General features: G+C 38.5%; 1 pseudogene; it reads right to left on the bottom strand.

Annotated features, from left to right (window-relative positions):
- Positions 1–583: 583 nt before the first annotated feature.
- LOC102849410 lies at positions 584–8,008 on the bottom strand (annotated as a pseudogene).
- Between the last annotated feature and the right edge of the window lie 13,304 nt (positions 8,009–21,312).

Below are 21,312 nucleotides of genomic sequence, written 5' to 3'. Positions count from 1 at the left end.
GGAGCAAAGCAAAATGAAAAACCAAAATCAGAATCACTAATGTTATTAAGTAGGGAAACAAATAAATTAAAATCTAGCAGCCATCAGCAAGAATACAACAAAAAACAATGCTGTAAAAAAGAAACAAAGAAAAATGCTAGAATATGGTATGCATCATACTCTTTCAAACCAGCAAAATATGCTTCTGTATATAATGATACATAAACATTTTGTTTTTCCTGTAAGATACAGAAATACAAGTTCTGTTTTGAATATTATGGATGGATGGGTAAATGTTTTATAATGTGAATTCTATTAAGCTATTACAGAGTGGGTTTAGGAACATATTTATGTATTCTGGGGACAATGTATACTGTAATTCTTTGATTGGGATACTGGATACTCTAGCCAAAAAATGGAGGAAAAAAAATGAACACAGAAGTACAAGACAAAGGCGAATGAGACTTCTCTTATATCTTAGCAACATTTAGATGGAAATCAAATTTAAATGCAGTCCACTCTGCTTTTGAAGAGGCTTTGGTTCAGCTCCCAAATCTGGATTGCTTGACGCAGTCTCCTATGAGAATACTCAGAAGGTGTCTTCTTAAACAACAAACCTATTTTTAGTGGTGGAGCCGCTCTTAGTAGCTGTGTCTGTATGGGACTGATAACCAATTGCTATCTTTGGAGGAAGTCCTAACTTTTTCTTGTATACCCTCCCTATATGTGTAACAGCATCTCTGTTTTCACACTCAGTAGTCCATATTGCTATTTTATCACCTTTAGCTCTAACATAAACAACAGCTCCACATACATCATCACTGTAGTCATCAAAAGATTCTCCAATAAGGCACAGCAGCGTTTCTAGCCAAAAGCGATCGAGGTCACTTCGTCTCTGCTGTTTGTTCAAAGTAATTAGCCATCATCCTCCTCGTTTATTTTTCTCATCTTCCCACATGGGCTCAATACCGTCCTTAAAAAGTGAGTAGTCACAGCCAGGCATTAAATTACTAGACAACTGGATATGGTTGTACAGAGCCCAAAAATCTTCAACAGTATCAAACTTAGAAATGAGCTGAAGGTTTGCTTACCAAGTTTTGCTTTTATCATTTTTAAAAAACCAGAGCGCCCATCTGTTCTGTAGTGGATGTTTAATATAGTGTTCTGGATTAGCAAGCTCCTGATTAGAATCTGTTTTCTCTTCTTCTGTAGGCAGGGGATTAGAAGTAGGGGTGGTTTCCGGTTCCACAGTCGCCATCTTAGATCAATCTCTAAATTAACTTTATGTGGCATATTCCTAGTAAAGTTGAAGGCCAATGAAGAAGAGGAAGGTCCGCAATGAGTCTGATTGGCATAATGGCTCCAACAATGCGGTAAACATAAGATTGATCAGAAGAATGGCTCAGGACCAGACAGTATTATGAACTCTTTCACAAGAAATCACTGAGTTGGAAGCTATTTAATGGCATCCAGTAACAGAAAATAGTTCTTTATAATTTCCTTATAACTAAAAGTTTACATGATTCTCTGTTTTATTGACAGAACAGATTGAGGGGCTTTCCATCATTTCCCATAGTTTCTTGGTGGGATAGCAACTTGAGGGCAAAGGGCAACAGTGCTTAATAGGAGTAGGGGGGTGTTGTTTGTGTGTTCGTGGAGTTGAGAGAAGACCAGCGAGAAGAAATGTGGGTTTTCAGGGGGTCATCACTCTCTCAGGCCAATGACATTGACAGATTGTGAAGCACCTCATTTTATTAGCAGAAAAGTAAAGCTTACAGTAAAACATGATCTCATAGGGTGGGCAAATGTTTAAACATGTGGCACAAAGCATGGGCAATATGGAACAAAGCATAGATGGGCATGAACAATTTTCAAGAAGACATCTTTGTACTCATGAACAGGGTCTTACTGCACTCTTAACCTTATCAAGAACTTTGGAAAATAGACTTTGTTTAACAGACAACTTTCAGATCTCTTTTATGTTGGTGCATGCTCCAGGGAGTATGAGACTGCTTTCAGTGCCAACTGTTCTTGGTGTTTGCTTGCTTTCAGGCATTGTAGCCAAGTCCTTTCCTTTCACATGTATTCCATAGCCACTATTACCGTAGCCACTATTAACCCTGTGTATTCCAGAATGACTCTACAGGGGAGTTCACTCAAGGTATTGTTGAAAGTCACTCCTTCACCTGAAAACCTGAAACAGTAAGAGTTTTAACACTTTCTCTGGAGAGGGCTTTTTGAATAGCCGTCCTGAAATGCAATTGATGGGCCAATTGCAAATACATTGCATGAGGTTTAAGGGCACTCATTGCAGCTATGAAATTTTTCCCTGCACCCATACCACCAGACTACAATTCTAGATTTGTGGAGTCTATATCCTCAGTTTTCGATTATATAAAGATTACAGGGTGATGGGTTGTTTTGTTTTAGTTTGGTTTTTGTCTTAAGATCTCTTTACATATTTCAAAATTATTGAAGACTTCAAAAATTTTGTTTATAATACCATTGTTATTGAGTGCTGTTGAATTAATTACAACTTGTAACAACTTCATGCTGTGGGATTTTCTTGGCTATAATCTTTATGGGAACAAATATACTGGTTCATCTTCCACAGATCTACTGGATGGGTTTAAATTGCCAACCTTTCAAATAGCAACCAATTACTTAACCATCAGGGAGTTTTGGTGGCCTAGTGGTAAGGTGTTGTGCTGCCAACCCAAGGCTCTTCATTTGAATCCAGCAGCTGCTCTGTGGGAGAAAGATAAGAAATTTGCTCCTGTGTACCTTACAGTCTCTGAAAACCTGCTAGAGTGTTATCAAAATATGTTAGTTCAGAATTGGTGGCACATAACAACAACCTAACTATTGCATTACTAGTGTTTCTTTTATATTTACCATACTGGAGATTAAAAATCAAGCAGTATTTAAAATATATAAACCAGTGACTATAATAAAAAAACTTTTAAACATAAAAACAATGTAAAAATATAGCTTATTTACCCATTCCTTTCCCTCACGATATTCAGAAGAGTAATATTGATTTCAAGTGTCACAAATGCCTTGCTTAACTGAAAAACAAAGAATTCATGAAATATTATACAAAACGGATAACCCTGGAGGACAGTATACAGTTTAAAACATCTCAGTCACAAAGAGACAAATACTGCATAATGCCACTGTTATAAAACAGGACTAACATGGGGTTGGGAGAAACTAAGAAAAGAGGGGATGAATAATGCACATGGCATTGAAAAAGATGAGAGAGAGAACTTTATAAAGGTAATATATGATTAGGCATTATTGGCACAACAAGTTGTTGTTGTTGTTGTTATGTGCCGTCCAGTCGCTTGCGACTCATAGCGACCCTATCTATGTACAACAGCCCTAAACTCCGCTCTGTCCTGTGCCAATCGCACTGTCTCTGACACTCCCATCCCAATTATCCCAGTCACTGAATCAATCCACCTCATAGAGGGCCTTCCTCTCCTGCGCTGTCCCTCCACCCTTCCAAGCATGATGTCCCTCTCCAAGGACCAGTCTCTCCTCACAACATGTCCAAAGTATGTTAGACGGAGCCTCAGAATCCTTGCCTCCAAGGAGCCACCCAGTTTAAATCTTTCCAGGACAAATCTGTTTGTTTTCCTAGCAGTCCATGGTATTCTCAATACTCTTCTCCAGCACCATAGCTCAAAGGCATCAATTCTTCTTCTATCCTTCTTGGTCATTGTCCAACTCTCTGATGCATAACAAGTGATTGGGAAGACCATAGCCTCTATCAGCTGCACCTTAGTCTCCAGAGAGACACCATTGCTCTTCAGTACTTTGGAGAGGTCCCTAACAGCAGACTTTCCCATGGCAATGCGCCTTTTAATTTTCTGGCTGCTGGTGCCAAGACTGTTGACTGTGGAGCCAAGCAAACTAAAGCTGTGTACAATCTCAATCTCTTCACCATCCATCCTGATGCTGCCAATTGGTCCAGTGGAGAGAATCTTTGTCTTCTTGACATTGAGCCTCAATCCATATTGTAGGCTGCAGTCCTTGACACTCTGCAGCAGATGCTTCAGGTCCTCTTCAGTTTCAGCAAGCAGGGTTGTGTCATCCGCATAACGCAGGTTGTTGATAAATCATCCACCAATCTTGACCCTACGTTTCTCCTCATAGAGCCCAGCCTCCCGGATAATCTGTTCTGCATATAGGTTGAAAATCTATGGAGACAGGATGCATCCCTGGTGTATGCCCTTCCCAATTTTGAACCATGCAGTGTTCCCTTGCTCTGTTCTGATGACTGCCTCCTGGTCCATGTGTAAGTTTCGCATTAGAACGATCAAGTGTTCTGGGATTCTCATTCTTCTCAGAGTCAGCCATGTAGATCATAACTATGGCACAACAAGAGTCCAGAATAAGAGTTGCATAGTAAAATGGACTGGGGTGAGGTGGGGGAGAGGGTCTGTATAGCAATGAAAATTTTTTTTTCCAAAGCAAAAAGTGAACCAGAGGATAGTGCAAGGAGGAAAATGTGCAACAATGAATGAATGGAAATCCAAGTTCTCTATAAATTTTCATTAAAATATCAATTTAAAAAAGAACCAAAAACTTCTCCAAGAGACAGACATGCAGAAACGTTTCAAACGCCTTATAATTTGACAGTATCCATGAACTGTAAGTTGGTGTGCCTCATAAATGATGTTTTAAAAATTTGTTCTTAAGACTCACAAGCTTGCTCTCAAGGCTGTCTTAGAAAAATTTCCAACAGCCAAAGCAATTGGCATTTCCATGGTTAGGTTTCACAGCTGTTACCTTACTTAGTTATGCACATATGAAAAATCCTATCACCCAAAAAAAGTTGGAGAATTTGGCAAAAAACTACAGTTCTGCACTGTTTTACTCAGTTCATCCCCTCAACACAAATATCTGCCAAAAAAATTTAATTTAAAAAAGAATTATGTGAACTATCACATACTACTTGGCCAGCTGACTGGAAGAGATCTATATTTTTTCCCATCACAAAGAAGGGCGACCCAACAGAGTGTGTGGAAACTATAGGACAAAATCATTGATTTCACATGCAAGCAAGATTCTACTGAAGATTATCCAAAAATGGCTGTAACAGCACATCCGCAGGGAACTGCCAGAATCCCAGGCTGGGTTTAGAAGGGGTCATGGTACTAGGGATATTGTAGTTGATGTTAGGTGGACCTTAGCTGAAAGTAGGGACTACCAGAAGAATGTCTATCTGTGTATCACTGACTATGCAAAAGCATTTGACTGTGTGGATCATAACAAACTGTTACTGACTCTGAGAAGAATGGGAATCCCAGACCACTTGATCATGCTTATGCGAAACCTATTCTTAGACCAAGAGGCAGTCATCAGAACAGAGCAAGGAAACACAGCATGGTTCAAAATTGGAAAGGGAGTATGCCAGGGATGGGTCCTATCTCCAGACCTTTTAAACCTGTATGCAGAACAGAGTATCGGAGAGTCTGGGCTCTATGAGAAGAGTGGCTTCAGGATTGGTGGAAGATCTATCAGCAATCTGCATTATGCAGATGACACAACCCTGCTTGCTGAAACTAAGGAGGACCTGAAATGCTTGTTGCAGAGAGTCAAAGACTGCATGCCTTCAGCATGGATTGAGGCTCAATGTCAAGAAGACAAATATTCTCACCACTGAACCAGTTGGCAACATCAGGATGGATGGTGAAGAGATTGAGATTGTTAACAACTTTAGTCTGCTTGGCTCCACAGTCAACACTCTTCGCATCATTTGCCAGGAAATTAAAAGACGTATTGCGTTGGAAAGTCTGCTCTTAGGGACCTCTCCAAAGTACTGAAGAGCAATGGTGTGTCTCTGGAGACTAAGATGCGTCTAATACAGGCTATGGTCTTTGCTATCACTTTTGATGCATCAGAGAGTTGTATAATGACTAGGAAGAATAGAAAGAGAATTGATGCCTTTGAGCTGTAGTGCTAGAGAAGAGTATTGAATGTACCATGGTCTGCCAAGAAAACAAACAGATTCATCCAGAAGATGGTTAAACCAGGCTACTCCTTGGAGGTAAGGATTCTGAGGCTTCATCTGAGATATTTTTGACCAGTTGTAAGGAGGGACCAGTCCTTGGAGAGGGACATCATGCTTGGGAGGGTGGAGGGACGGCGCAAGAGGGAAAGACCCTCTATGAGGTGGATTGATTCAGTGACTGGGGTAATTGGGATGGGTGTGTCAGAGGCAGTGCGATTGGGCACAGGATAGAGCAGGGTTTAGGGCTGTTGCATATAGGGTCGTTATGAATCGCAAGTGACTCGACAGCATAAAACAACAACAACAACAACAAGGAGTGGCATCCACTTCCAAAATAGTTTGCCTCCAGAAACTCTATGAACTTGGAGAAATTATTAATGTTATGTAAGTGTTCAGGTTTTTTCGTTCATAGGGTCGCTATGAGTGGCCTATGACTCTATGGCACTTAACAACAACATGTGAACTATAAAATTTAACAGGAAATATGTCACAACCAAGAAGTTAATACTTTTCCATCTTTAATTAATGTTATTATACAACTCACTAGTGGAAAGAGCCACAGTTTTTTAATTCTCACCTGACAAGCACTCAAAAGTACACATTTTTAACTCTAAAGGACAATAAACAACCAATAAAATCAGGTTACACAATAGATTATAGCATCAGAATCAAAAGGATTCATGCTCCCAAGCAGATATAAATAAGTCTTGCCATTAACTGGTCCATTAAGAAGTGAATCTGCATTTACAAAATTTCTTCTGCTTGTTTGGGTTTGATTTCCACTACTATTACGATAATTGAGAGATTAAACAAACCATACACACACACACACACACACACACACACACACACACACACACACACACATATGTTGTTGTTGTTGTTATGTGCCATCAAGTTGCTTATGACTCATAGCGACCTATGTACAAGAGCTCTAAATGCTGTTCTATCCTGTGCCAACCTAGCCATCTCAAACTCACTTATTCCCACCTCTCCAGTCACAGAATCAATCCACCTCATCGAAGGTGTTCCTCTCCTTCGCCACCCCTCCACTCTGCCAAACATGATGTCCCTCTCCAAGGACCAGTCCCTCCTTGCAACATGCCCAAAGTATGTCAGATGAAGCTTCAGAATCCTTGACTCCAAGGAGCATTCCAGCTTCACCTTCTCCAGGACAAACCTGTTTGTTCTCGTAGCAGTCCATGGTATATTCAACACTCATTTTCAGCACCACAGCTCAAAGGCATAAATTCTCTTTCTATCAACCCTATTTACTGTCCAACTCTCTGATGCATAGCACGTAATTGCAAAGACTATAGCTTGGATCAGGCGACCTTAGTCTACAGTCTGACGTTGTTGCCCTTCAGTACTCTTGAGAGTTCCCTCTCAGCCAACTTTCCCAATGCAATTCTTCTCTTGATTTCCTGGCTGCTGTTACCAAGTGTTGGCTGTGGAGCCAAAAAACTAAAACTATCTCAATCTCTTCACTATCCATACTGATACTGCCAATTGGCCCAGTGGTGAGAATCTTTGTTTTCTTGATGTTGAGCTTCAGTCCATATAGGAGGCTGTAGTCCTTGATTTTCTGCAGCAAGCACTTCAGGTCCTCCTTAATTCCAGCAAGCAGGGTTGTGTCATCAGCATAATGCAGGTTGTTGATTATTCTTCCACCAATCCTGATGCCACATTCCTCTTTGTATAGCCCAGCGTCTCAGATGATCTGTTCTGCATACAGATGGAAAAGGTATGGAGACAGAATACATCCCTGATGAACCCCCTTCTTGATTTTGAATCATGTAGTGTCTCCTTGTTCTGTTCTGACAACTGCCTCTTGGTCCAAGTATAAGTTTCATATTAGCACAATCAAATGTACTGGAATTCCCACTCTTCTCAGAGTCAGCCACAGCTTATTGCAATTCACACAGTCAAAAGCCTTTGCATAGTCAATGAACCACAGATAGACATTCTTCTGGTAGTCTTTGCTTTCTGCCGAGATGCATCTAACATTAGCTATATTATCCCTAGTACCACAACCTCTTCTAAATCCAGCCTGCACATCTGGCAGTTCTCTGTTGACATATTGTTCCAAACGTTTTTGGATAATTTTCAGCAGAATCTTACTTGCGTGTGATATTAATGATATTGTTTGATAATTTCCACACTCTGTTGGGTCACCTTTCTTTGGAATAGGAACAAATATCAATCTTTTCCAGTCAGTGGGCCAGCTGGCTGTTCTCCAGATTTCTTGGCACAACTTAGTGAGCACATCCAGGGCAGTGTCTGTTTGTTGAAGTATGTCAATTGGTATGCTGTCAACTCCTGGAGCCTTGTTTTTTGCCAATTCCTTCAGAGCAATTTGAACTTCCTCCTTCATCACCAAAAGCTCTTGCTCATATGCCATTTCATGAAATTCTTTTGTGTCAGACAATTCTTTCCAATACAGTGACTCTGAGTATTCCTTCCATTTTCTCTGGATACTTCCTGGATCATTTAACATTCTACCTTAAGTATTGCCACCATGGCTTGAATGTGTGTGTGTGTGTGTGTGTGTGTGTGTGTAATGACTCAAATGTGAGTTTTACTTTATTTCTGGCAATGGTTAAATATATTTTCAGGTTTACAGGGGGAAAAAACCCATAATTTCAGAAGCTGTTATAAGGAAAATGAAACCCTTCACCAACCTTCACCTTTTAGTAATAAAGAAATAGCAAAAAATGAACAAAAGCAAAAGCAAATGTCTTACTTATTAGAAAACAGTTGGATGTTTATATTAACTTCATCTTATCCAGCCCCAATGTGGACAGAAATTGATGCTACCAAGCCAAAGGTGGGTGACTTTAATCAGAGGCCCTCAGACCTATTTTTAATTGTTTTTGTTCAAACATTCTTCTAGGTCATGTAACCCTGTTATGTCCACTTGCTGTACAGAGGTAACTTGGGTTGGTGTTAAGCTGAACACTGTGACACTGATGTGTCAAATGTGACAACGGTTACCCATGACACACAGTGTTTGGTGGAGCTCCCCAATTAAAACAAGCTTGGAAGCAGGAGTGGCATCCACTTCCATAATAGCTTGCCTCTGGAAACCCTATGAACCTGGAGAATGGATGGAAAGTCACACAAGTGTTGAGGACATTCTTTCATAGGGTCACTATGAGTCTCCTACGACTCAACAACACTTAACAAAAATAACAACAATCTGGTCCCATATATGCATGCAGCTGAAAAAGTGAAGACTGATCTGTAATATTTCTAGTCATCTGTAGATATATTCCACGTAAAATAAGCCAAAACCAAACTATTATTTTTGTAATTATGTATAAAGTATAATCTAGCCTTATAAATTAATGTTTTGGACTCTGTTATATTAAAAACCCATTAGAATATCTAGCATTTTAGACATATCTTTCATCCATACATAATTTAGTGACAGTATTCTTCATTGAAGTATGTAGATATCCCAAATTTTGACACTTCACATCTAGTGTGTCAGAGATGAGAGGATGGCATAGGATAGGGCAGGATACAGGTTGGCTGTTTACAGGTTTCTTAAGAGTTATACGTGACTCTGTGGCTCCTAACAATAATAGCATTATACATGAGGGACAAGTGATGGTGAAGTCTGTAGTTAGCTGTGCTGCTGACCCAAAGCTGCCATTTCTTTGGTGATCTGAACCCACCAGTCCCTCCAAGAGAGAATGGTGAGCAGTCTTCTCTCCTGTGATTTACAGCCTCCAAAAATCTGTTGAAGGTTCAGCTATGAGTTGGTTATAACTATGGCAATTCTTTGTTTTTGAATACTATATGGTCAAGATCTGGTGGCCTAGTGAATAGGGAAGACAAAGACAGAGTTACTCTCCTGCACCTGAAAACCTGAAACTGAGTTTTGCTTCTTCTTGGGAGACATTTTTTTTTTCATTTTTGATACTGAAATGAGGCTAATGGTACCATTATAAATAGGAAAAATGAGGGAGGGTTTTTGTGTTATTATACACGATCATTTTCTGAGAACTCTGGTGACCTAGTCTTTAGGAAGTTTCACTGCAAACCTAAGTGTGGCAACTCTCTGACAGTTTGAATCTACCAGTAACTTCATGGGAGAGAGATGAGTTATCTTCTCTTGTGTGGTTCATATTGCTGTTGTTGTTAAGTGCCATCTAGTATTGTTTGGTTCAACTCATAGAGACCCTATGAATATGCACCCTGCCCTATTCTTGTCACCAAGCCAATTGGCAACACCGTGATGGATGGAGAAGAGGTTGAGGTTGTTAACAATTTTAGCTTGCTTGGCTCCACAATCAATACTCTTGGCACTAACAGTCAGGAAATCAAAAGACAAATTGGATGAGGGAAATCTGCCATCAGGAACCTTTCCAAAGTACTCAAGAACAATGATATCAGTCTAGAATTCAAGGTTGTCCTGATCCAGGCAATGGTCTTCACAATTACTTCCTGACCATCAGAAAGCTGGACAAATAATAAGGATGACAGAAGAAGAACCCATGCCTTTGAGTTGTGGTGCTGGAGAAGAGTCTTGAACATACTGTGGGCCACCAGGAGAACAGATAGGTTGGTTTTGGAAAGGGTGAAATGAAGTTTGTCTCTGAAGGCAAGAATTTTGAAGTTTTGTCTCACATACTTTGGGCATGTGGTCAGGAAGGACATGTCTTTGGAGAAGGATATTGTAATTAGATGAGTGCAGAGACAGTGCAGGAGAGGAAGATCCTGGATGAGATGGACTGACACAGTAACTGGGACAATGGGGTTAGTTGTGTTGGAGATTTGCTCAGAAGAGGACTCCTATTATTTGGAAGATTATCAGTTAGAACCCACAAGCTGCTCCAGGTGAGAAAAGGCAGTTTCTTTCCATGAAGATATGCAAAGTTGGAAATCCAACGATGAATTGTTGTGAGTTAGACTCAACAGCATTGAGTTTTGTTGGTAATTGTCATATATTCAATTAAGATGAGGTTTCAGGAGCCAAGGGTTCAAACTGCAAATTTCACAATTGCAGAAGTGTTTTTACCCGAAAAATCTACTATAATAGCATATACAGTAAAAGTGCACATTCATATATTTTCCATTTTATCATTCAGAATATTAGTAAGATATGTACTTAAAATTTAATACAAATTATTACTTAGAAATTTATATAGGACACTTTTCAATAAAATTGGGTTTTATTTCTGAATGTGAGCATTAAAGATTATGAACTAAGAATTCAGAAAACTATGATATTTGATAGTTTGGTGGCATTACTTTGAATCTTTAGGACTCTCATGGTTTAACTAGCATTGCTTTTACAACATCAGTTTGATTTCAAAACTCTCCTAAAAAGGTCTGAGGAATCTAAGACTTTGAACGTTGCTGATATATGGCAATTGTTATAATTATTATAACTGTTATATAATTGTTATAACTGTTATGACTGTTATAACTGTTTTACATAGGCAGTATTCACAAAATAACTCCATCAGTCCATAGATAATTAAAAAAAACATCCTCATTCCTCTCTACCCCAGAGAGTGTAGAAGGCAGGGGGAAACTGGTCTCTATCCATGATTTGTTCTGCATGCAGATTGAAAAAGTATGGAGACAGAAGACATCCCTGGCAGACCCTATTCTTGATTTTGACCCATGTAATGTCTCCTTGCTCTGTTTTAATTACTGCCTCTTGGTCATAAGCACAATCAAATGTTCTGAGATTGCCATTCTTTTCGGAGTCAGCCACAGCTTGTTGTGATCCACACAGTCAAAAGCCTTTGCATAGTCAATGAAACACAGATAGACATTCCTCTGACACTCTCTGCTTTCTGCCAAGATCCATCTACCATTAGCTATAATATCCCTAGTACCAAGCCCTTTTCTAAATCCAGCCTGCACATCTGGCAGTTCTCTGTTGACATACTGCTCCAATCTTTTGCGGATAATTTGCAGTAGCTAAGGTTAACAGGACAGTAAATAATAAATATTGGAGAAAACGTGGAAAGATTGGAACTTTTATGCACTGCTGGTGGAATTGTAAAATGATATACCCACTCAGGAAAGCAGTTTAGCATTTCCTCAAAAGCTGAACATAGAAATCCCATATGATCCAGTTATTGTACTGCTGGGAATATACTCTCCCAAAACAGGATGGAGACAAAAATGAAGATTTGTACACTAATGTTCAGAGCAGAGTTACTCACAATAGCATGAACATGGAGACAGTCCAAATATCCATGAACAAATGAATGGATTGAAAAATTGTGGTGTATTCATACAATAGAATAATAAGCAGCACTCAGAAGCAATGGTTTTGTAAAATACTGCATAACATGAGAGAGGCTAGAGAGCATTTCGCTGAGTGAACTACCTCAGTCTCATAAGGACGAACACTGCAAAGAACCATCGTTGTAAAAATGGAAGGATAACTAGTAAGATGTGGATAAAAGTTACCAGGGGAAGGGAGGAGGGCAGCGGGGCAGAAGGTGGGGAGGTAAGGAAGTCACTAGGATAACAGTGTTGAGTGAGTGGAAGGGAGGGGCATGTGAAGCAACTAGAAAAGATCCAGTGGGGACTTGTAAAGACAGGGTGATAGAAGACATAGATCAATGCTGATTAATTTTATAACACAATCTTCGTTAGTGATCATTTGAAATACAATGTGAATGTAGGGATGTGTGAAATGCAATGCACATGTCTAAAATACACAATTTATATCAATTTTGTATGCAGACCAATATAAAAATAGAAAAAAATTGAGTAAAACGATCATCCTTCCACAGACTTACAATACTATAGGCACATCTGAGAGGGACAATGGAGGCTGAGATTAAACAAACGAAGATTTATCAGATTAAGTAACCCTGAGAGAAGCCCTGGATGATGAATAGAGGAAGCAGGAAAAGACTACTTGCTTAGGGGTGGAGGCACCTGGGAAGGGCACCCAAAGTACAGAAAACAATTTGTCAAACACTGTGACTGACTAATGCATCATGTATTAGTCAGGAGAGGTTAGATTATATTGTGGTAACACACACCTAACTCTTGACAGCTTAATTCACCAAAATGTATTCCTCTCTCATGGAAAGGCTGTTTCCATCGAATGACTCTCCAAGGTAGCTGGATTAGCAATTCTTATTGTTTTTGAATCTTGTGACACTGCCAAGGAAGTATGTGACCTCCTCCATCTTCATAACAGAAGAAAATAAAGCTGATAATAGCCCATTCACAGAACTGAAACTCTACTACTGCTCCTAGACCATTAGCCAGAACTCATCAAAAAGCCCCACCCATCTAACTCTGAGGGAGTTGAGAAACATGTAGACCTCTTGGGTATTTATAGTCATACATTTCTCTTTGAATTGTGATGTTGGCAGAGGATATTGAATATACCACGGACAGCCAAAGAAAACAAACCTGTCTTGAAATTGCAACCCCATAACCATCCTTATAGGCAAGGGTGATTAAGATTTTTGTCCCACACACATTGGGCCTGTTATTAGGAGAGACCAATTATGCTTGGAAAAGTAGAGGGTAATCTAAGGATAGGAAGACTCTCACAAAGATGGATTAACATTGTGACAACGGGAATGGGCGTGGGCACAGCAGATACTGTGAGGATGGTGCAGGATCAGGTAGGACTTTGTGCTGTCATTCATAGAGTCACTGTGAGTCTGAGTTTGCATGGTGACACCTAATAACAGTATCGTTTCTTTGACCAAACCTTGTTCATTCAAACAGATTCTCTGGCCTAAATTCTACTGTTGAAAAGAGCAAATTGTTTGCACAGTAGTAGGGAGAAGGTAGATTGACAAGGCAGCTTCAGATTAAATAGGGAGCAGAAATTGAACCTAAGTATCTCTGACAAACAAAAGGGTCTTTCAGTTACGTTGTTGTTATTGTTTTGTGCCATCGACTCATCTGTAATTCATAGCAACCGTCTGTGCAACAGCTCTGAAGTTTACCTTGTCCTGAGTCAGTCTCACTGACTCCAACACACCTATCCCCATTATCTCAGTTACTGTATCAATCCATCTCAATCTCATCTAGGTTCTTTTAAACTTGCACTTTCTCTCCACCTTTCCAAACATAATGTTCTTCTCCAAGGACTGATCTCTCCTGGCCATGCGTCCAAAGTATGTGGGATGGAGCTTCAAAATCCTAGCCTCCAAGGAAAAACTTGGCTTCACCCTCTCCAAGACAGACTTCTTAGTTCTCTTGGCAGTTCATGGTATGTTCAATACTCTTCTCCAGAATGACAACTCAAAGGCATCGATTCTTCTTCTGTTATTCTTAGTCATTATCCCGCTCTCTGATACACAGCAAATAATTGTGAAGACCATGGCCTAGATCAGGTGCACCTTAGTCTCTAGAATGACATCGTTGCTTCTCAGTACTCTGGAGAGGTTCTTGACAGCAGATTTTCCCAGTGAAATTCATCTTTTCATTTCCTGACTGCTGTTACCAAGACTGTTGATTGTGGAGCCAAGTAAGCTATAGGTATTAAAAACCTAATCTCTTTTCCATCTATCATGGTGATACTTTAAAAAACTTGATCAGCCTAAAAGAGGGAAAAGGAAGCAAGTTTATTTTTTTATAAAATAAATCTTTAGAATTACATGCAATAAAAATACTAGAAGGAAACATTATAAAATATCAAGAGGCTTTTTTTTTTCATTTTTTTGAAATTGTGTTTTGTCCATGTACATTGTTTGGGGTATTTTTACTATTCCTTCCCTTTACCGTCAACTTTTATGACTATATGATTTAGCAATTTTTTTTGGTAGCGGGATAATGAATTTATATTTTATTATTTGTCTTATATATTTGAAATAATAAGCATGTGTTACTTTTTAACTACAGGAGGAAAAATATAACTTTTATTTTTAAAAATTCAGTCTATGAAAGAATAGTGTGAAACACAATGCAAGCAAACTAATATAAAAAATTTTAAAAGAAACTAAAACAATCAATCTAAATTATAAAATATCTCTCCATAATGTATATTTATATCCTGAGGAAATGGTCATGACTATGCTGAGCCTATTTCCGTTTCTGACATTGATGATGTCAAATGGATCATTGGCTGAAAGTAAAGAATACCAGAAGAATGTCTATTTATGCTTTATTTACTATGCAAAGGCATTTCACGGTGTGGGTCATAAGTTATTATTGAGAAGAACTGGAATCCCGGAGCACTTAACTGTGTTCATGAGATATCTAGAACAAGAGGCTACTGTGAGAGCAGAGCATGGGGACACTATTTGGTGTAAAATTAAGAAGGGAGTGTGTCAGCATTGTATTCTCTCTCCATAATTATTCAGACTTTATGCTAAGCAAAATATTTGAGAAGCTGGACTACATGAAAAAGAATGTAGCATCAAGATCAAATGAAGGCTCATCAATAACCTACATTATGCATGACATAACCTTGCTTACTGAAATTGAGGACTTGAAGTACTTGTTGAAAAGAAAAAAAAATATAGCTTTCAATATGATCTATGCCAATGTGAAAAAAAAAAGACCCCAACCAAAACACAAACACTCTTACCACTGGACCTATAGGCAACATCATGATAGATGGAGAAAAGATTGAAGCTGTCAACAATTTCATTTTACTTGGATCTAAACATCTTTGGCACTAGTAGTCAGCAAATCAGGAGACACATTGCAGTCAGACTCTCTCCAAATTATTGAGGAGTAATGATGTCAGTTTGAAGCTTAAGGTGCATCTACTTTCTGACCACTTGGTATGAATTGGAGAGCTGGACAATGAATAAAGATGACAGAAGAAGAATTGATGTCTTTGATCTGACCTGTTGGAAAAGAGCATTGAGCATTCATCCCATGAACTGCCAGAAGAACAAACAAATATGTCTTGGATGGGTGCAAACAGGGTACTCTTTGGAGACAAAGTTGATGAGACTTTTCCTCACATACTTCAGGCATGCTCCTAGAGGTTATTCCTTGGAGGGGAACATGATGCTCAGAAAGACAGAGGATTGGTGAAGTAGAGGAAGAACCTCAACCAGGTGGATTAGCAAAATGACTGCTGCAATGGGCTCTACTGTGTCAGTAAGTTTGAGGATGACACAGGATATGACAGCGTTCAGATCTGTTGTTCATAGGGTTGCTATGGGTTGTACCCAATATGATGGCACCTAACAACAACAGCAACAACAACAGCAAGAATATTTCCTTTCTATGAATTGAAACACTTGAGTTGGTGTAAAATTTGATAATAGGTTGATATTTGGCATCAGTCATAGAAAATATGTTTATGTAGCCAAAAAAGCAAATGTTTTAGGTATAATTTTTTATTTTAAAAGAAACATATAGATACATGCTAAATATATAATAACATTTTTTTATTTTAAAAGAAACATATAGATACATGCTAAATATATAATAACATTTTTTTATTTTAAAAGAAACATATAGATACATGCTAAATATATAATAACATTATTGCACTCTAAAATGAATGCAATTTGTGTTGATTCAACTTTTATAAATGAAATAAACATTTTAAATTGCTTTTCAAATTAATGGATTCTTTTATTTTTATTTAAGTGCATTTATATGCACCTATATATTTGTTTAAATGAATAATAAGTCCTTAGTCATTGACTCAGAATCTAGCTTTACTGGTTTCTTTTGCAAACAGTTGACCTAGGTTCTATCATTCCTCCCAGCAGAGGGTGCTAAAGATCAATTATCAACCATCATAATGAAATAGCAACTGGAAATTTATCTGGCTCTGGTAAAATAGCTGTACTGCTATCCCAAAGATCCAGACTTTCTGGTGACTCAAATCCACCAGCAGCTCTATGAGAGAAATATGTGAAGTATCTGTGTGATTTACAGCTTTGGAAACTCAATGGAGAATCAGTTTTCAGTCTGTACTGACTGGACAGAGATAAATGTGTAGACTCTCTTGAGTTGGTGAAACATTAACTCCATAAGGTTGTTGGAAAATAGATACCGTAAAAACTTCCCTCCAGTATAAGGCAAGTTGAATTGTACACATTTGTATCTGTTTGTAATAGCGATCAAATGGAAGGAAACAGCTAATAGCTTGGATTACAAACTGAAATTTATGAAAGTAGCACATGCCTATGAAGGATTAAAATGTTCTGGGAAGGAAGAAAAAAGTTCTGGGAATTTAACACATCGCATTCCATTAAAAAATATCAATTTACAATAAAGTGAATTTTAAGGCAAAAGCAGCCTAAGAGGTAAGGAGAGACATTATATAACAATAAAAAGGTTAGTTGAACAAGAGGACGTAACAATAATTAATAGCTATTCATTTATTGACAGATAAACAAAATGTATAAATAAAACTTTAGCATAATTGAAAAGAGAAGTAGACAATTCAACAATAATTAGTGCAGTTGTTGTTAGGTGTGTCAAGACAAGTATGACTCATAGCCACTCTATAAACAGCAGATCTGAGCCCTGTCCTATTCTGTGCTGTCCTTACACTTGCTGACAGCCCACTGCGGAGCTCACTGTGTCAATCCACCTTATTGAGGACCACCTCCTTCACTGACACTCTGCCTTCCCTAGTATCATGTCCCTTTCCAAGAAATCCCCCCTTCTAGTAACATTCCCAAAATACCTGAGAGAAAGCTTTATAATCTTTGCCTGTAAAGAGCACTCCTGCTGCACCTTCTCCAAGACATATTTGTTTGTTCTTTTGGAAGTTCATGGGGTGTCCAACACCACAGCTCCAACGCATCAATTCTTCTTCTGTCATCCTTATTTATTGCCCAGCTCTTAGATGCATAGCAACAAGAATAGTAGGAAACTTTAATACACTACTTTCGTTTATGGATAAATGGGGGTTATCGGAAGTGGAGGAAAGATGGCAGTCTCAGCTTCTTACCATGTGAGACATGCTGAGATTCCCTACACAAATTAGGGACATAAAAGGTAAAACCAGACTTTTGCTGTGTGTGTAACTCTGCATTTCAGGCCCACATTTTCTCTTATGTTCATTTGATTGTTGTGCTGTAGACATCAAATACCTGTATCCTTTTATTTAAATTATTTCCAAGTTTTATTTCCTAACTAAGCTAGAATAATTCAAAGTACAGCTCTCTATCAGAAATAGCTTAAGAGGCTTCTTCAGGGAATTGCTTATTTTATTATTATTTTTTCCTTACTTATTGTTTCTGCCCTACTTATCTCCATGATAGTTTTTGTAGTATCCTGGTAAATAGTGTTTGGAAGCAGGAGTGGCATCCACTTCCTAAACAACATGCCTCTGGAAACACTATGAAATTTGAGGAATGACTATAATTATAGAAAGACTTCAGGCCCTTTGTTCATAGGGTCGCTATGAGTTGTGCTCGACTAGACTGGCAATCAACAACAACACAACAGTGTTTATAATCTAAGGCAGTTAGATAGTGGAGTCTCAAAGTGACAAGACATCCTCTTGATCTTTTCTGCATTCTGGCTAGTTTCTTGGACTAGTAAACAATATAGTGTTACTGATCCTATCTGGCCTTGAAGTACTATAGTAGTACTGATCACTGGAGTCTGTGCTTCTGGTCACGGAGTTTGCTCACTCTGCAGCCATTTTGACTCTCATTTTCTGCAAGTCTACAGGTCTTAGCATCTTCACATTTTCTAACTGGTATATATTTTGTTGTGTGCTGTCGGGTCAGAACTGACACCTAGGTGACCCTTTAGAGGGTTTTTAGAGGCAATAAAGCATATGGGACGAGACACATGGAATAGGCCATGGGAACCCCACAGAGTTATTTAGGATTCTTTATACATTCATCTCCCTCTATTGAAGGTGCAACAGAAATTTCCCTGCAGTTTGATAGTTCTCTTTAGTTATGCCTACTACAAGCTATACCACTTACTGAAGTCTCAGTGTTCCGTTGTTGTTGTTGTTGTTGTTATGTGCCGTCGAGTCATTTGCAACTCATAGCGACCCTATGTATAACAGCCCTAAGCCCTGCTCTATCCTGGGCCAATCGCACTGCCTCTGACACACCCATCCCCAGTCACTGAATCAATCCATCTCATAGATGGTCTTCCCCTCTTGCACCGTCCCTCCACCCTCCCAAGCATGATGTCCCTCTCCAAGGACCTGTCCCTCCTTGCAACATACCAAAGTATGTCAGACGAAGCCCCAGAATCCTTGCCTCCAAGGAGTTGCTTGGTTTAATCCTCTCCAGGATGAATCTGTTTGTTTTCTTGGCAGTCCATGGTACATTCAATACTCTTCTCCAGCACCACAGCTCAAAGGCATCAATACTCCTTCTGTCCCCCCTAGTCATTGTCCAACTCTCTGATGCATAACAAGTGATTGCAAAGACCATGGCCTGTATCTGGAGCACCTTAAGTTTCCAGAGAGACACTGTTGCTCTTGAGTACTTTAGAGAGGTCCCTAACAGCAGACTCTCCTATACTTCATTACTCTTTTACTTCTCCTTCTAGTAAATATTGAAGTTGAATGATGAATAAGGAAGCCCAAAGAAGAAATTAATATCTTAAAATTATGGTGTTGACAAAGAATATTGAATTTTTCCATGATTGTAAAAAGAACAAACAAGTCTTTCTTGGAGGAAACATAATCCTTAGAGACCAGGATGGCAAAACTTTATCACTTCGTCTTACAAACTTTGGACATGTTGTTAGGAGGGGTCAGTTTTAGAAACATATCATACTTGGCAAAGTAGAAGTTTGGGGGAGGGTGGGGAAAGACCAATGATATAGATTGACACAATTATTACAATGATGAGTTTGAGCATGACAGAGACTTAGAGGTTTGCACAGGATAGGTCAAGGATTCGATTATTCATTGTTGTTGTTCACAAAGTTGCTGTGAATAGTAGTAACAGACTTAGTAGCACTCAAAATAAAAACAACAACAACAAAAAAACCTTCCAAAACTCATCCATCCTTGAATTCTAACTAAGAGAGAGCACTGAGGAATGTATATGTAACATGTCTTCATCTATTCTCTTTATATCCATAATTTTCTCATTCAGAAAGAAGAAACTACTCACTTCCTCCTTTTCTCCAATAAAAATTACCTTACTTCATAACTTTTTACCTTGAGGTAGTAATCTCTAAATGTTTGGTTAGCAAAGGAAAGCATATCCTTTCTACACTATAAAAGAAATGATCTGTCTTAGAAATGATAATTACATATAAAAGAGATTATAGTTATTGTTGTGTACTGTTGAGTCAGAACCAAGTCATAGTTCACTCTCTAGCAGGTTTTCAGAGTTTATCAATTGCACTGGAGGAGATTTCTCACCTTTCTTCCTTCGCTTCTCAATAATTTAGAGAGTTCTGTGACAGTGGAATTGCCCAATGTAATACGTAAGAATGGGATAATCTCCTCCTGTGCAATTTAGTTGAAAATTAAATTTTAATTCAAAATTCAATTTTAATGAAAATGTTTATCAAATCTTGCAGCCTGAAATTATGATCAAGATGTGTTAATGATAATTGGTGACTGGAATGCCAAAGTTGGAAACAATGTAGGGGAACTTAACAGTCAGAAAGTATGGACTTAGTGACAGAAATGAGGCTGGAAATAGAATGATCAAAATGATACACATTTATTCATTGCAAATATCTTTTTAAAAAACACAAATGGGGACTTTACACGCGGACCTCACCTGATGGGTTGCATAGGAATCAGATTGACTACATCTGTGGAAGGAATCATTAGATAAACTGAGTATTAGCAGTCAAAACTAGGCCAGGTGTAGATTGTGGATCAGACTATCAGTTACTCATGTGCAAGTATGAATTAGTCCAAACAAAATTAAAACATGTCCATGAGAACCAAAATATATTTTTTAGATATTCCACTTGGATTTTAAAATCATCTTCAGAATAGGTCTGAAACATTGAATATCAATGATCAAAGACCAGATAAGTTGTGAGATGACATCAAGGTTAACATTCATGAAGATCATTATAAACACAGAGGAGAAAGAATAAAACCAATGGATGTCAGGAGGGACTCTAAAAATTGCAGTAGAGCATCAAGAAGCCAAAACAAAGGGAAAACATTCTCAAGTAAATGAGCAAATAGGGATTTCAAAGGGTAGCTAGAGAAGACAAAGCAAAATGTTACAACGGAATGTGCAGGGAACTGGAATTGGAGCGAAAAAGGGAAAAACTTACTCTGTATTTCTCCAACTGAAAACTGAAGAAACTAATGTAAGCCCAAGTTGCAATATTGAAAGAGGCAGTGGGCAATATGTTGAATGATTCGGGACTTTTTTTTTTAAAGATGGTAGGTCTGAAGTACACTGAAAGATACATCAATGTGTTTTCCCAAG

This window comes from Elephantulus edwardii, unplaced genomic scaffold, assembly GCF_000299155.1.
Source record: "Elephantulus edwardii isolate Elephantulus edwardi_28Jun2011 unplaced genomic scaffold, EleEdw1.0 scaffold00192, whole genome shotgun sequence".
NCBI lineage: Eukaryota > Metazoa > Chordata > Mammalia > Macroscelidea > Macroscelididae > Elephantulus > Elephantulus edwardii.
The sequence above is the reverse complement of the archived record's forward strand: the minus strand, read 5'-3'. Positions and strand labels throughout refer to the sequence as shown.